This window comes from Eschrichtius robustus, chromosome 1 (genome assembly GCF_028021215.1).
Source record: "Eschrichtius robustus isolate mEscRob2 chromosome 1, mEscRob2.pri, whole genome shotgun sequence".
NCBI lineage: Eukaryota > Metazoa > Chordata > Mammalia > Artiodactyla > Eschrichtiidae > Eschrichtius > Eschrichtius robustus.
The window spans coordinates 30,948,760-30,966,591 of record NC_090824.1 but is presented as its reverse complement, the minus strand read 5'-3'; the positions used below and the strand labels follow the sequence as shown (position 1 = coordinate 30,966,591).

General features: G+C 45.2%; 1 protein-coding gene across 8 annotated transcripts in view; it reads left to right on the top strand.

Moving 5' to 3' along the window:
• SIPA1L1 (signal induced proliferation associated 1 like 1) overlaps positions 1-17,832 on the top strand; it is a 502,626-nt gene that overhangs the window by 111,981 nt on the left and 372,813 nt on the right. For 2 of the 8 annotated variants that reach the window (XM_068543444.1, XM_068543434.1), the window contains exon 1: positions 13,102-13,539. The exons of 3 other annotated variants lie outside the window; for them this stretch is intronic. The gene's annotated coding sequence lies outside the window, so the exon portion shown is untranslated. Of the gene's footprint in view, positions 1-13,101; positions 13,540-13,767; positions 13,896-17,832 lie in introns of those variants that run through there. 3 more of the 8 variants (XM_068543364.1, XM_068543390.1, XM_068543372.1) reach the window with 2 other exon arrangements.

Sequence of the window (17,832 nt, the reverse complement as noted above, 5' to 3'; positions counted from 1 at the left end):
GGCAGATGCCCTTCCTTTCTCATCCTAATGGTAGGTCCAGAGAAATATGGTTGCAGATATCGACTGGGGGTGGGATGAAGAATGAGAGAAATTCAAGCAGAGAACAAGAGGATCTAATCATTCTGTGTGTACTTGGAATTTCTGGTTCAAGCGACTGGAAAGCATCTTAACATTTAAAATTTTTCTGGAAGCAACTGAAGGGAATAACTCAAGAATAAAATAATGACAAGATAATGGCTTAATAAGAAAACCCTTGGGCAGGGTATTAAGAAACTTCCATTTCAGTCCCAACACCTTGCAAATGATTTGACTTCTTTTTTTTTTTTTTAATTAAATGTTTTTAAAATTTTATTTATTTATTTATTTTTGGCTGCGTTGGGTGTTCATTGCTGTGTGCTTTCCCTCGTTGCGGTGAGCAGGGGCTACTCTTCATTGCGGTGCACGGGCTTCTTATTGCTGTGGCTTCTCTTGTTGCAGAGCATGGGCTCTAGGTGTGTGGGCTTCAGTAGTTGTGGCTCACAGGCTCTAGAGCGCAGGCTCAGTAGTTGTGGTGCACTGGCTTAGTTGCTCCGCGGCATGTGGGATCTTCCCGGACCAGGGCTCGAACCCGTGTCCCTTGCATTGGCAGGCGGATTCTTAACCACTGCGCCACCAGGGAAGTCCTTGACTTCTTCTTAACTCTGTTTTCTTGTAAAATGATACCTTAATGGAAATTATGTGGGTTGAATTGCAGGAGAGGAGATTCAGTGGCTTAGAAAGAAAAAGAAATAATGTAAGATTAAGATATATACCTACCAACTCTTGAGAAGTTTGGAATAGAAACTCTTCAAACAAACAACCTCTTTAAAAAAAAATTAAGATAAATCACTCTTTTACTATTATATAAAATCTGATTATTAAATTTATATAAAAAATTAACTGTGGGGACTTCCCTGGCAGTCCAGCGGTTAAGATTCCGTGCCTCCACTGCAGGGGGCACAGGTTCGATTCCTGGGTCGGGGAACTAAGATCCTGCATGCCACACAGCATGGCGCCCCCCCCCCCCAAAAAAAACCAAAACTGTGGTTAGATAATGAAAGGCAGTAAATGAACCAGCGAGACATACAAACAGCAACATTGTCTAAGAAGAATTCAACAGCTAGACTCTTTCTGCTGCGTCTTGGTCTGGGTGTAATCCCCCTACAATGAGATGAAGGCCAAGCCAGCTGCCCTTCTGACGTTTGGGGACACAAAGGAGCCCCAGGAAGTGGCCACAGTGGCACTGGCTGAGAGCAGCTCTCCTGGGCTGGTAGTCAGCTGCTGTCACTGAGTGAAGATTCTTAAGTACATCCTCAACAGGAGAAGCCGTATCTTTTGCCTTGCAGGCAATGCCAGTGGAGACAGCAGTGCATCTCAGAGTGTGCTCTGTAGCCTCTTAGGGTGCTAAGCATGTTGAATCCTGGGAGCCACCCAGACCAACTAAATCAGAACCTCTGACCCCAGGGCCTGGGAATCTACATTTAACAGGCACACTGGGTGCTTTCCCTGTGCATCCCGCAGTTTCAGGTCTGCTGCTCTGCATTCCCTTGCACGTGACTATTCCCAAATACTCCACGTGTACTCCAGCCTCGGTTCCTTTGTTTGCTGTTCTCCCTCCAGGAACGCCCCACCCCCTCTACTTCTTCACCACATGGGCCAAGATCCACTGGCTTCATGGAGCCATCCCCAACTTCTTGATCTCTTTTCCATAAACTCTAATTATGCTACTTAATCCTGTCGTATCCTATTTTGTAACCTATTTGATATGGATAGCAAATACCCCTTCATGACCTAATTCCATTACTTCCTGCCCAGGGCAGAAAGATCCCACCTCAAATGGTTCCCCTTTCTGGCAAGACCTGTCTTCCAGCCATCTTTTATTTTGAGTAAGTGTTTTTACTTCTCATCTTCCAAGACAGAAGGAAGGGTGGGCCTACAGGCCACCCCCACCATTGTATTGGGTTTCAGTGATTGGACCTCAAGAAGCACAAGACTTCTTCCACCACTATTGATTGTTTTGGGGGTTTTTTCCCCTACATTATCCTCCTCAGCATCAAAATCAATTTAAACTGAAGACTTAATGTTTCTGTTTTCTCCCAAGTACCTAATAATTTCCTTGAGGGCTGATACCTAGACTTATACTTCTTACATAACTCTTCCATCCTGCACGTTTATTGTTGCCTGCAGGACCTCTTCTATGGGAACTGCCACTTCCACAGCTATGCCATGGTTCCTTTATGCCCTTTTGTGCAACATGGCCCTGGGCTCCTGGTCACAGCTGATTGGGCTAGAGGCAGGCACCTAATCCAAGGCTGAGTTAGCCAGGTGTTTTGTAAACTTTTCTCTTCGGGAGTTTTGTAAACTTGGGAGATATTTGAATTCTGAATGAACCCAGAAGGTATTTTCCCCATGTGGACAAAAAAGTCGAGGAACCAACCTGCAGAAAGAGAGAAGGATGCTATAGAGGCAGATGCAGAGGGAGAAGCACGTGAGTGATGGAGAGAACTCGGATGGTACTGTAGAGTTGACTCCTGAACAAGGCGAAGGTTAAGGGTGCAGAGTAGTTGAAAATTCGAGAATAATTTATAGTCACCCCTTGGTATCTGTAGTTGCTCCTTATCCTCAGATTCAGCCAAACATGGATTGTGTAGTACTGTAGTATTTACTACTGAAAAAAATCCAAGTGGATCCCTGCAGTTCAAACCTTTGTTGTTCAAGGGTCAAGGGCCTACCCCTGGGTATCTTGGAATCAGAGTTTTCGGAATAAAGTCCCTGTTTCATTCCAGCTAGTTCTGGAGGCTACGAGGAAGTCTGGAAAGAAAAGGAGGGCAAGGGAAAGGGGGTTTATGGATGGCTTTTAGGTAGCCAATCCACAGGGTCTAACAAAATGTGTATTATCTCATTTAATCCCCCAAACAATTATGTGGTTTTTTAAAAAATCCATCATTATTACTATTCCTGTTTTGAAGGTGAGAAAATCAAGGCTTAAAGAGGTCAAGTAACTTATCCTAAAGCCACTTGACTACTAAGGGCAGAGGTGGAGGTGGGATTGAGCCCAGATCCTTCTGTCTCCACCACGTTGAACTGCCTTCAGGTGAGGACCAGTGGGTGTGATACTTTCATTCTTGCCCCCATAGTATCAGTCTGGACTAGGGGGATGTGAATGAATTCCACAAGTCAATCCTGCACCGTTGAGTTGTCCCCAGCTACTTGGCAGGGACTGTGATTTGTGCTGCCCTCTAGAGGAACTATGGAGCAAGGAACTCAAAACTGCTCAGCATCCCTAGGAGCCGGAGCTGATTGTCCTGAGAGGTGGGAGCAGCTGGGGGCAGCAGCCCTGAGAGCTCCACTGCCAGCCAGAGCAGCTCACATGGGCGAGCCGCACCACAGGCAACGATGAAGATCCACTCTAGCAGTGCCAACCACAGCCACCAAGAGAGCCCAGCAGGAGGTGCCTTTGAGAAGAGTCCACCCTACCAGCATGAGTTAGGGTTGCCCTTGATATCTGAGATGGGCTTGTGCAATGGGGGTGAGGGGAAGGGGCAGGAGAGGTGAGGGGAAGGTAGAGACCATGTTTGAAAGGGCAAAACCAGTGGGAATGGAGGGAGGTTCAGGAAACTTTTTCTTTTTCAGGAACGAAAGCTTCTTGACCAGGAGCATAGAGACCTCTGAAAGAGGGTAATGCCTCAACACATAAATGTTTAGTCTAAAGGGACGGGCCCTTGGTCTTCTCCTTTTGCATTTAAAGAAACAGAAGTCCAGGAAAATTAAATAATGTTAGAGTTGAGTTTGAGTCCAGAAATCCACACCAGAATCCAAGGTCTAGTAGATCTTCCTCCACTTCACAGGGTGATCATTTCTCTTTGTATCTACAGAATAAATTTAATAAATTTAATAAATCTACAGAATAAATTTAAAAATTACATGTATTGTCCTCAGCCATTTCTCATACCTGAGTAAATATACTCATCACTACTCCCCCCAAGTAAAAAGAATCAGTGATACGGAAAGAAACTTAAAACGTTCATCTCTAAAAAACGAGCTGTTTTAAGGTCCTGAATATACTTGAACCATCAGCATTATTCATTGTTACCTCTTTGCTCTTCAATAAAGGCTAGGATGGCTTTAACGATCCAGCTGTGCTCCTTGGTATGCCCTGCAAAGGACACCCTCGTTACATATGTTCCCTGCCCTCAGGAACACGCCAGGTGTGATTTCTCTTGCAGAATCTTGCTGCGCTCTCCTTGGATGCCTTGAGGCAGCTGCAAACTCAAGTGCCCCTGCAGCTCCTGGGTCCTTGTGAATGTCGCCTCAGCTCTGGCTGGCAAGGGAACAAGCCAGATGGTTCTAGGAGGCCTCAGCCCACAACTTCCAAGTCACGAGCAAGTCTCTTTTCATTTCTAGGGATTTTAAAAAGACAAGGGAGTGGAGAGAGACCTTTTTTTTTCCCCCACCTTCTCTCCCTGACACATCCTCGACCATAAAATCTGATGAAAGGAATAAAGAGACAAGAGTGAGTGGAAGGAAATTTCCACCTCCTAAGAGAATATTCAAGTTGCTTAAAAGAGCTCCCTGAAAGGAAATACTATGGAAAGGATGAATAAAAATATTTGAAATGATCCAAAGATGATTTCTTTTAAAAATGACTGCTGGAGTAGCAAGTGCTGATGCCTACGTAGAAAAGGATCCAAAGGACAGGTGAACCAGGACTTTCAGTCCTCCTGGAATTTTTATGGAGCCCATGTTAATAAGAAAATCATCAGAAAGCCAGGAATAGCTTGAACAGCTCCATGGAGTATGTTTCAAAAGAAGATACCTATGAGAAGGACAAGAAAATTTGTGATGGTGCTTTTAATTAAAACGTTATTTAATGTGACGTATCAGCAGCTATAAGCTACTGCCTCTCATATTTATAACTCTAGTTCTGACCTCTTCTCTGACCCATGGATTTCTAAATATCATGCTTTAAGTGTTCTATAACCTCTTACGTGCACATTTGAATGTGTCTCTGCCTTCTGAAAATCCTTCAGTGGCTCCTTATTGCCTACAGAATAAAGCCCAAGCTCCCGAATGTATCACACAAAGCCCCTTGTGACTGGTCTTCATTCTCTCTAGCTGGCATTGGTGCCTAAACCCTGGATTGTCTCCCTGCCCCAGTCCCCCATATCTTCATGGCTTCAGAAGCTCAAAGAGGCTTCCTAGTAGCAAGATGCTTTCTACCCTTTCTAAGATCAGGTAAAGCCAGTTAGCGATTTGGCCACTCCATCAGGATGGAGCCCTAATTCTCCTTTGCTATTAAACTTTGTTCATTTATTCCACAAACATTTATTGAGTGCCTTGCTTGTGTTAGGAACTATGCTAGAAAGTGGAGATTTAAGAGGAAACAAGACACATATCATGTCTAAGGGTTTATATACTGAGAAAACTCTGTGTATTGATTTCCTATGACTGCTATACCAAATTACCACAAATTTAGTGGCTTAAAACAGCACAAATCTATTGTCTCGCTGTTATAGAGGTCAGAAGTCTAAAGTGGATTTCACTGAGCTAAAATCAAGAAGTCAGCAGGGGGGCTTCCCTGGTGGCACAGTGGTTAAGAATCCGCCTGCCAATGCAGGAGACATGGGTTCAAGGCCTGGTGCAGGAAGATCCCACATGCTGTGGAGCAATTAAACTCATGCGCCACAACTACTGAGCCTGCGCTCTAGAGCCTTCGAGCCACAGCTACTGAAGCCTGCATGCCTAGAGCCTGTGCTCTGCAACAAGAGAAGCCACTGCAGTGAGAAGCCAGTGCACCACAACAAAGAGTAGCCCCCGCTCGCCACAACTAGAGAAGGCCTGCACACAGCAGCGAAGACCCAATGCAGCCATAAATAAATAAATAAATAAGTAAGTAAGTAAGTAAGTAAGTAAAGTCAGCAGGGCTGTAATCCTCCTGTAGGCTCTAGGGGAGAATCCATTTCCCTTGCCCTTTCTTGCTTCTGGAGGCTGCCTACACTCCTTGGCTCATGGCCCCTTCCTCCAGTGTGAAGCATTTCAACTCTCTCTCTGACTCTGCTTCCATGGTCAGTCCTCCTTCTCTAACTCTGACACTTCTACCTCCCTTTTATGATTGCATTAGGCCCACTTGGATAATTTCAGGATAATCTCCCCATTGCAAGATCTTGAATTTAATCACATCTGTAAGGTAACTTTTGCCATGTAAGGTAACATAGTCACAGGTTCCAGGCATTCAGACATGGAGAGCTAGTCTGCCTACCACACTCTGCTAGCCCTTTTACTTTGTCTTTAAAACAGCACTATTTGCTCATTCGGCAAGCATGCATTGAGTGTCTACTATGTGGCAGGCGCTGTTCTAGGTGCTGGAAATACAGCGGTAATAAAGCAGACATTCTAGATGAGAGACAGACAGTAAACCGGCAAACAAGTAAACACTGTGTCTGGGGGTGATAAGGACTCCAGAAAAGAATAAAGTTGGGTGAGGCGCCTGGGGAGTATGAGATGTGGGTGGATGCTATTTCATAAAGGGTGACTGTAACAATCAAGGTCCAGTTAGGAAAATATAAACCAGTGTTGGTAATTCAAAACGAGGGAATTTAACACAGGGAACTCTTACATAGGTGATGGAAGGGCTGAGAAGCTAACCAGGATGATGAGACAACCCAGAGATTCTTAACACTAGGAAGTTGCTACCACCCTTAGGCTAAAGATATTACCAGAGCCTGGGGAAGGTTCTTACCCAGTACAACCTGGGGCCAAAGGGGAGATGTATCTGCCGCTAAGACGCTGCCTGAGGCAGACAGAGAGGAGGAGAAAGGTCTGTCCCTTTATCTGGCCACATTCCTCTCCTGCTTCTCAGTGGCTGAACCCAACCAGCTAGAGGCACCAGACAAGGAAGCCTGGGAAACACAACCCATGGGGCGTCCACTGCCAGTAAGATATCACAGGAGGAAGGACAGCAGCCAAGAGCAAGACAACAGATGACCAACACGGCTGCCTTAGAACAGACACCGAAAGGAACTCAGAGAGTGAGTCATGCAGACCCTTGGGGAAACAGTTTTCCAGGCAGAGGGAACAGCAAAAGCAAGGCCTGGAGGCAGGAGAGTACCTTGTGAATTCAAAGAACAGAGAGATGCGGGTATGGCTGGGAAGGAGAGAGGGAGGGTGGAAGGAAGGAGATGAGGCCAGAGCTCCAGACGGGAGTCAGAGAATGAACAGCTTTCCAGGCCAGAATGGGGACTTTGGCTTTTTCTCTGAGTGTGATGAGAAGGCCTGGAAGGCTTTTGAGCAGAGAAGTGACCTGATCTGAGTTGCTTATGCTCCACACTCTGGTTCTGTGTGTAGAATAAAATATTGAGGGAAAGGGCTGGAATCAGGAGACCAGATAGGGAAACTCTTGTGATAATCCAAGTGAGAAATGGCTTGAATCAGAGAGGGAGAGTCGTGGTGGGTAGAAAATGACTGCATTCTGCACATACTCTGAAGGAAGAACCAACAGAATTCATTGCTGGTCTGATGTGTGATCTGAGAGACACAGAAGAATCAAGGACACCTCTAAGACTTTTGCTCTGAACAAAAACCTCTGAATCTCTGGAGGGGTACCCTTAGCTGAGGTAGGGAAAACTGCAGGAGGGCACTGGTTTGGGAGGATTATCTGGAGCTTTCCAGTTTTAGACATGTGAAGTTGGAGATACCAACTACACAATCAGCTGGAAATGTTGAGTCAGAGATGGATGTGTAAGTCTGGAGTTTGGGGAGGCATCTGGACTGGAGATGTACATTTGGGAGTTGTCAGTATATGGATGGCATTTAAGCTATAGGACTGGTGAGACGGCCATGGACTAATAGGAGACCACAAAGAGAAGGTGCCTAAGGACTGAGTTCTGGGGACTTTTATGTTTAGAGATTCGATACTGAGAAGGCCAGAAAGGTAGGAAAAGAATCAAGACAAACTCTTTTTTCTTCTTAAACTTAAATTTATTTATTATATAGAAAAGACAATTTTAAAAAAATTTTATTGGAGCATAGTTGATTTACAATGTTGTGTTAAGTTTTGGTGTACAGCAAAGTGATTCAGTTATACATATACATGTATTCATTCTTTTTCAGATTCTTTACCCATATAGGTTATTACAGAATACTGAGTAGAGTTCCCTGTGCTATACAGTAGGTCCTTGTTGGTTATCTAGTTTATATATAGTAGTGTGTGTATGTTAATCCCAAGCTCCTAATTTACCCCTCCCCCCCCACGTTATTTATTTTTTAAATTTAAGTATAGTTGATTTACAATGTTGTGTTAGTTTCAGGTATACAGCAAAGTGATTCAATTATATGTACGTATATAGTGGGTTGGCCAAAAAGTTCGTTCAGGTTTTTCTGTAAGATCTTACCCCAGTGAACTTTTTGGCCAACCGAATATATGTATATGTATGTATATATACATATTCTTTTTCAGATTTTTTTCCCATATGGGTTATTACAGAATATTGAGTAGAGCTCCCTGTGCTATACAGTAGGTCCTTGCTGTTTATCTATTTTATATATAGTAGTGGGTATAGGTTACTCAAGACAGACTCTTAATCCAGAAGCCATGTGAAGAAATTGTTTCAAGGATAAGAGTGATCAACCTCTCCCCAGTGTCTGAGAAGTTGGGTGAGGTGAGGATGGGAATTGCCTACTGGATTTAGCAATGAGGCAGTCACTAGGGACCCTGAGAAGACCTGTTTCCTCTGGAGTGGTGGGCGAGAATGGCTGCTCAGAGAGGATTCAAGACAATGGAAGGGGAGGAATTGAAGATAGCAAGTGTGGAAAAACCTTTTGAAGAATCCAGAGGCGAATTGAAGCAGAGGGAGATATGGAATCTATGAAATGTTTGATTTTTTACCAAGCATTTATTACAGCATGCTTGTAAGCACTCAGAAACAATTCCATAGAGAGGGAAATTTTCCTGATGCAAGAGAGAGAGGCAACAATTGCTGAATCAATGTCCTGGAGTCAGAGGGGATGGGACGGGTACACAGGTGGAGAGGTTAATCTTGGCTAAGAGCACTGAGAGTTTATCCTAAGTGCCAGGAGGACAGAAGAGTACATGCAGACAGTTGCAGGTGGGTTAGTAGATAGAGACGTAGGGATGGAGTGTGTGCTAAGTTCTCTTCTGGTTGCCTCTGTTTTACCAATGAAAGATGCATGGCAGTTATCTGTGAGTAATAAGAAGGAGGTTTGATGGAGGAGGAGAAGGTATGAAATAGTCCTTTAGAAGAGTGGGAGGGTGGACAGGAAGTGTAGTAGCTTTGCTGAGGAATGTTCATTGATTATCCAGTAGGTGATGTTTTAAACATGTAATAAATACTGTAATGTAAATGGGAGAATGAGGTGTTCTAAGAAATCTAGTATTCAGATCAATAGAATTATATCACCTAGGGCTGAAACAATCAAATCCTAAAAGTGAAACAGCACTGGATATAATTTAAACTTGGCTGATTTGAGGAGCACTTTGGTCCTTCTTTATGGTTGAGTCATTTCTCTGAATATTAGTTAGTAATGCCCTGTAGCTGTATAGCCAATAACAGGAAGTTCTGAACTGATGATAATAGGCTGGATAGACCAGATTTTAACTGTAAAACATGCAAATGTGAATCGATGTTTATAATATTAATAAAAACATATATGTTCCTTGCTTGGTAGGCCTTTGTCAAAATTCATTCCATATTTGATATGTTAGGGTGCGTTGTTGAGTAGAAGCGAATAACCAGAGAAAAGTGAATTCAACTGTGCTTTAACAAACTAAGAAGTTAATAGGGAGGGAGTTCGTATCAGAGAAAAGGTTACACGTCCCTTGAGCGTGTTGGGGAGGGGGCTGGGCAGAAGTGGGTAGACAGCCAGCAGATGGAGTGGGCGGGAAGTGGTTGAGATCTAATCTGTGCTTGACAAACTCTCTAGTCTCACTTTCCCTCCTCTGCTGCCCCTTGTCTGCTATTTTGAAACCCCAGGAAGGTCAGGGAAGATGCAGACAGAGTGCCTGACCCAGAGAACCAGGTAGTTGAAACCTCAGCTTTGGTGGATTTTGCCTTTTATTTCCTTCAAACATACTGCTGAAAGTTCTGCCACCAGTGAGGGGTAAATAGTAGCTTAGGGTCTTGAAAGAGCAGTTTTAGAACCCTAGGACAGTCTTTACTCTTCCACTATGCCTGAAGGTTAGGGAAATTATCTTTGTAATTTGAGGCCAATACCCATCTCTTGAGCCTCATAAGAAACACTGAAAAAAGTTAATAGATTTGGCTAGCACTTGGGTCAGTTATTTCAAATGTATCAAATGGCTATCTGGGAGTCATAAAACAGGTGGTTCTGAAATTGTACTGGGTTGGTGGATACAGATTGGCAGCCATCCTTTAAGGGCAAAACTATGTTAAAAGCGGAGCCAGGGCAAATGAACAACTGAGTTACAATAGTGTGCTATTTTATGAAAGATAGCTCCTGAAAACAGATCAACAGGATTGATGGTTATGCTCCAATGTGTTTCTTTGTAAAAATTTGATACTAAAAATACCAGTCTGTGAATTTAAGACTCACCCTTCTTCTCCTCCTTCCTTCCTTCCTTCCTCCCTCCCTCCCTCCCTTCCTTCCTTCGTTTCTTCCTTCTTCCCTTCCTTCCCTCCCTCCTTCCTTCTTATAGTTATTTTGGTGGGGGTGTGGATGTATTTAGTTTGGGTCTTTGAGTTACCATATTTATTAAATAACTAGAAATCTGTTTTGAGTTAGTGTAAAAGTAAATAAAGAACAATGGATTCCCTTTGAAATTACTGTAACATGGTCAATTTTTAAAAATTAATTAATTAATTTTTGGCTGCGTTGGGTCTTCATTGCTGCGTGCTGGCTTTCCCTAGCTGCGGTGAGTGGGGGCTACTGTTCATGGGGGTGGCTTCTCTTGTTGCAGAGCACGGGCTCTAGGCACGCGGGCTTCAGTAGTTGTGGCATGTGGGCTCAGTAGTTGTGGCTCGCGGGCTCTAGAGCTCAGGCTAGTAGTTGTGGCTCACAGGCTTAGCTGCTCCGTGGCATGTGGGATCTTCCCGGATCAGGGATCGAACCCGTGTCACCTGCATTGGCAGGTGGATTCCTAACCACTGCGCCACCAGGGAGGTCCCTGTTGTTTTTACAGTTGAGACAAGAGAACTTTAAAAGCAACTTGTCAACATGTAGCTGAACTTTGTGAAACTGACCTACTGTAAAATGAAACACTCATTTTGAAAATTCTGTTTGATGTAAAAGGAAAATATCTGTTATTTACTGGAAATTTGTATAGGTCTAAGAGCCACAGAATTTTAAAGCTGTAATGACCTAACATGCGGGCTACCCCTCATTTTAGAGATGAAGAATCAGAAAGATTAAATAACTTCTCAAGGAGACTCAATTATTAGCAACACAGAAAAACTCAAACCCTAGTTTCCTGACTTTGTCCAGTGTTTTTTATCACTGTATCACTATATCACTAGGTTTCTAACATAAAAACCTTCACCGACATGACATTTAAGCTTGCATGTAACCTAAAAGAATCTTTATCTACTTTTTGGGTTTCTGGTTCCAAGGGATTGATTTAAATAATGGTTTCCCCATATTTATGTAAATAGAGATGGCATTTTTAAAAAATTGAGATATAATTCACATACTATGGAATCTATTTTTACTCATTCATTTTGATATCGGAAGTTTAAGCTTAACTTCTATTAACAGTACCCATTTTATTTAGGCAGTGAGTATATAAAACCCCCAAAGAAAAGTTTCTACAATCAAAAGAAGAAACAGGGGATGAGAAAATTTCATCTTCATCCTCAACAGCATTTTGGAGTAGGTAGGATGGTATCTGAAGAAGCTTAATGATTACCCGGTCCCCCATGGTGAATAGGGTTTTTATGAGACAAAGATGGAGAAAGAGAAAGGAGGGATTATAACTCTTGAAAAATAGGTAACTCTGTGTGAACAGAAGGGGAAGGATAGTTTAGCAAAGTCAAAAGCCAAACTGTGGAGCAGAAAATCATAGTCTAAGCCTAAGTACTTTCCAGGGTAGGGTGAAAGTACTGAGGACACGTACAGCTTGTGGCGTTCATTTCCCCCCACAGACATTAAGTAAATACCTACTATGTACCAAGCCTGTGGAGGCGCTGAGAATACAAAGATGGATAAGGCAGGTCCTCAAGGATCTCAGTCTGATGGTGGCGGTGGTGATGGGGCGGGGGGGCGGGGAGGAGAGAGGGAACGTATGGAGTGGGTGAGGGGTGGGGGATGAGACTAGACAGGAGGTCGAAAAACTGAATATATGGTAGGAAATTGGGGGTTCAGATATGTGCTGACTTCTATGGCAGAAATCTATCTCAGAATCTCTTAAATAATTAGCCTCATTTGCCAAATTTAGCCAGATATCATGACGCTGGTCTTCTCCGGATGCCCTCTCAAATAGGTTCTAGCTTCTAGCCCTTGCTTTCCCCACCATTAGGGCGTCGGGCAAGGGAGGGGGCAGGTTGCAAACGGCACCCACGTTTGCTGCCTGGGCTCTCTGCAGGAGACAAGAATCCAGGGCTTTGCCGTCGTCATAGCAACTATGAGTTCCGCGGTCCCCCACCTTCCTCTAATTCCTACCACTTCCCCCGCCGTCTGGGCTGAGCTGCCTCTTCTCTCGCGAGATTTGAGCGCAGAGCTGAGCTGCACAGAGGTGATCTCACCCGAGAGTTGGGGAGGGAGTGAAGGAGGGGAAGGAATGGGGCGGGGAGGGGAAGGGCGAGGGAGGCGCCGCCACCGCCGGCAACTTTGTGAGCGAGTTCACTGTGTGCGTGAGCGAGTGAACGAAAAGTCAGAGCGGCGCTGAGTCTCCGGGAGGAGGGTCCTCGGGGAGGGCCAGGTCTGGGCTTCAGAGGCCGCCCTCCCAGCCACTCCACCCTCTCCCGCCTCCGTGGCTCCCTCCTCATTTCCTCCCCCCACCAATCCTCCCGGGCCTTCCCGCCCCCCTCCTCTGCAGTTACCTGTCCCCTCCCCCACTCGGCGCGCACCTCCCCTTTCCCCGGCGTCCACCTCGGACTCTGGCCCCCGGCCGCTCAGCCACCCCGCGTTCGCTTCCCGCGCCGGCCGCCCCCTCAGCTTTTTCTCTTGGAGGCAGGCGGGTGGGATGGGGAGCGCTGAGCCTCGGAGGCGGCGCGAGTGGGGACCCGAGCGCCCAGACAATAGTTGATGCCCGGGGACGGGGGCACCTCCGCCCCCACTCCGCCGGGAGCGCGGCCCCAGCCGGCTGCTCTCCAGCCTCCATTCCGCGTCTCCTTCGGAGCCAGGCTCGGGAGTTGGGCTGATTCCGCCCCCGCCTCCCCCGGGTCCCCCTCCGCTCGGCGCCCGCCCCTGCCTCGCCGCCTGCCGTTCTCCGCAGAGCAGGCGGCGAGTGAGCGCGCGCCGACCGTCTGTAAGGTTTCTCTTTTACCCCAGGGAGAGCGCGCGGCGGACGCGCCCCGGACGTGCGGCGGCACCGGGAGGCCGGGCCGAGCGGTAAGTGGCTCCCGCGCCCCGGGTCCGGGCAGGGGAGCGGGGGTGCAAGACTGTTGACAGCCCGCACCCCATTTCTGGCCGGGACGCAGGTCCAGGGCACGGAGCAGGACGCCGAGAGGCCGGTCAAAGTTTTATTTCCGATTTGGTGGCGTGCTGATAGCGCAGCCCGGCGGGGGCGAGTCCGAGCTGCACCGCGCCCGGCGCGCGCGCGCGCGCGCACCTCGGAATCCGAATCTGCACAACTCTCCGCCCGGCGTCTGTGCGAGAGGCCAGGAGACCCGCGACCCCTTGGGGTGGCTGCGCCCACCAGGCTGCTCTCGTCTCCACCGGGAGACTCTTCCAGTTCAGTCACGTGGGTGAGCGCTTTGCAGGCTATGCCGGAGGGACAGGCCGAGAGGTTTGATCGTGAGAAAGGGGGAAGAGCAGCTCGTTGCCCGCGGGTGGTTCGTTTCTCTCCCGGGGTCTGGGGGGGAGTGAAAGCCGGAGCTGCTTTAACCTGCTTTTCTTGGAGCAGGTAAACCACAAGAGGGCTGGGGAGGCGAGAAGGTACTGCAAAAAAGAAGTTTTTCTTCTTCGCCCCATTTGTTTCCAACTTCTATCCTGACCTTAAAGGGTATTTGCCAAGCTCCCTATCGCTCCACGGCATTTCTAGGTGGACAAGTAATCTTGTTGGACAGGTTGAAATTTCATCGGGTTCACCATTTGGAAAACATATAGGCAAGGGAAATGGCTCACTTTCAAGGAAGATGTTTGAGTTGTTGATGCTTGTTTTGAAGAGAAGCATTTGGGGACTGATGGATCCTAGACTGCGTTTTCCTTACAGATTTTATTTATCATGACGGGTATTTTAGAGGCAGCACTTACTGAAATTCTTACTACCTGCTAAACGATTACATTTCTAAACTGGGAGCCAGTGACGCGATGCAAATTTTAGAGTAAAGGTGTTGACTTTAATCAGGTTCCAGGTCTGTCTGGATGGACTGGGGTTGGCGTTTCCTCTATAAAGCAAACCTTTCATGTTGAAACTCTGACTCAGACTCTTAAAGACATTGTTTTTATACAGGTACTCTGTGGGAGTTGTGTCAACTTTCTCTCGTTTTCTCATATGGAATATGCATCCAAGGCAAAGATTCTCTGACTTAATCTTTTGGAAAAGTACAAGATGAAGTCCTATGGAATCCTTCTCTGCACCCAGTTTAGTAACAGTATTAATTTTCTCTAAAATCCTGATTTAATGACCTTCACTTTCCCCCTTTTCATTTTTTGAAAGCTGCAATTAAGCCACCTTTACCAGGATGAAAAAAAAAAAAAAGCCGATGGAAATAATATAGAACACTAGAAACAGCAGTAGTCTCAAATAAAAGGTTTTCATAAAGAAGTTTATGGTCACTGAAGTGTCCGACTATTAGATGACATACCAGTTATTAACGAGAATATTAATATTAAAACACATTTTTCCTATGGAATAAATTATACTCAGGCATTAGCAATTAACAGTGCATTCAAAATGATTTGGGTGATGATTTGCACGTAAATGGTTAGGGGCAAAATAAGAGATTTTGCCGGATGAGTGGTATTATGTGGCTGACAACTTATTTTCTTATCTCTTTATGCTTAAGTAAAGGACTCCTGAAGTTGACTGTATCATTAGATTTCTCTAGTTGACCGAGAGAACAAGTTTGGCAAGTGGCTCAAGACAGTCAGTAGGTGTTGCTGTTAGCTTCTCTGCGGTTCCTGGTACTGCTCCTCGAGTTCGAAATTGCAGTTCTGGTGCAATGAACTTTTTAGCGCTGAAGTGTCAGTATTAGTTGTGAGTTCATCATAGGATTCTGTGACAAGGTTGACTTGAACTCCTGGTAATAATTGCAATAATAATTGCAAAGCAGCTCACTGAAATTTTATATTAAGAATCTTTTAACTGTACCCTTCCGCTATCATTTCCTGAATTCCTTACTTGCTTTGCTTTTGCATTGAATTAGGTGTGTAATTTTGGTGTAGGTCTCCCCACCCCCGCCCGCCCGCCCGCCCGCCCGCCAACCACATCTTAATTTTTTTAACAACTTTTAAAATACACCTTCTAGTAACTTTATTTTTATTTTTATTTTTTTTAATTAATTAATTTATTTATTGGCTGCATTGGGTCTCCGTTGCTGTGCGCGGGCTTTCCCTAGTTGCAGTGAGCGGGGGCTACTCTTTGTTGCGGTACGCGGGCTTCTCATTGCGGTGGCTTCTCTTGTTGTGGAGCACGGGCTCTAGGCGTGCCGGCTTCAGTAGTTGCGGCTCGTGGGCTCTAGAGCTCAGGCTCAGTAGTTGTGAAGCACGGGCTTAGTTGCTCCGCGGCATGTGGGATCTTCCCGGACCAGGGCTCGAACCCGTGTCCCCTGCTTTGGCAGGCGGATTCTTAAATCACTGTGCCACCAGGGAAGTCCCTCTAGTAACTTTATTGAAGTCATGATTTTGCTTGAGATGAGCGATTCTGTAAAAACTTTGGAGGATCTTGGTTGACTATGAGTTGGGACGTGTGTCTGTTCTATCTTACTTTTGCAGTTTGAGTTTTTCAATACATGGCTGTTCTCTGTCTCTTTGAGCTGTGAAACAGGAGCATGAGAAGAGGCAGAACAGTGTAAGAGGACAGATTCTTTGACTCTTTCCCGTTTAGGAGAAAGTATGTATTGATTGATTATAAATAACATGGTTATGTGCTTCTGCTGGTCTTCACTGTCCTGCTGTCATTTCTGTTGGTCCACTTCAGTGCGTGTATGAAGTGTGCCTAGCCTGAAGATTTTCAGGTGACCTGGCAGATTTGAGCCTTTTGATTCACTGACCAAACTGGACTTTCTCTAAGGAAGACAAATAGACTCATCCCCCACGTATAGAGCTAGTGCTCTGATGTAGAATGCTTCTTTCTTCCTTTGGACTCAGATCACAGAAGTTCATATCTCAAATTCAGAAAAAAAAATTTCCTTCATAATGTCACCATATTCCTAATCTTTTGAGATTTGTATTAAGTCAAAAGGTAGTTATTGAGTGCCTCTGTCTGGGAGGCATGCTGTTGAGTTCTGTGATTCCAGTGGTGGGTAAAAGTGTGTACCTTGCCTCAAGGAACTTACAGTGCAATGGGGCCATTTGTAGTGACCTTCCCTGGTTTGGTGTTCTGATACACTGAAGCCCCCATAAAAGTTTTGCAGAGCAGGCAATTGTTTCTGAGTTGTAACTTATTTAAATTAATTTTTTAAAATTTATAATAAATTTAAATAAATTTATTTATTTATTTTTTTATTTTTGGCTGCATTGGGTCTTTGCTGCACGCGGGCGTTCTCTAGTTGCGGCAAGCGGGGGGGCCACTCTTTGTTGTGGTGCGCGGGCTTCTCATTGGGGTGGCTCCTCTTGTTGAGCACAGGTTCTAGGCGTGCGAGCTTCAGTAGTTGTGGCACGTGGGCTAAGTAGTTGTGGCTCGTGGGCTCAGTAATTGTGGCTCGTGGACTCTAGAGCGCAGGGTTCAGTAGTTGTGGCGCACGGGCTTAGTTGCTCCGTGGCATGTGGGATCTTCCTGGACTAGGGTTCGAACCCGTGTCCCTGCATTGGCAGACGGATTCTTAACCACTGAGCCACGAGGGAAGTCCTAAATTAATTTTTTCAATAATGGGGCCCAGTGTTTGTCCTCAGAAGGCCTGGGTTTCAAATTTTCCAGCTATGGGATCTTAAAAAGTAATCGAACCTCTTCCTGAACTTTCTGAAACAGCATCTTTTTTTGCAGCAGTGGGTACAATGCTTGCTTCACCGCCTTGCTGCAAAAATTATTGAGAATATATGTATGAAAGTAATCTGTAAACCATAGTCTTATTTGCAATTGCATTTTCTTGCTTCCTGATGAACAGATTCATAGATTGTTGGGTTTAGAAGGGATTTTGAGTATAAATCATTTGGCCCTTCTTCCCCATTTTACAGATGAGGAAACTGAAGCCCAGAAAGTTGAAGTGATTTTTTTAAAGGGTGTAGAAGAACTAGTCAGTGATCATGCAATGATTGGAAGGCAGGTTTTCAGATTTAACTGTACTCTTTTGCTTCCTGTTTTTTTTTTTTCCCCTACCTTAGAGTCTATTATGTTAAAATTTATTTACTACTTTTTCCCCCCACTCAAGTGTTCACTATTTATTACATGTCTAAAATGAGAAGAAGAAAAACTTACTGAAACAAAATGTACATGAAGGTTGAAAAGCCATGAACCACACGGATGTAGTGTTTGGTAACTCAGGTTTAGAGTTACTCAAATTACAAAGTTATGGCAAAAGA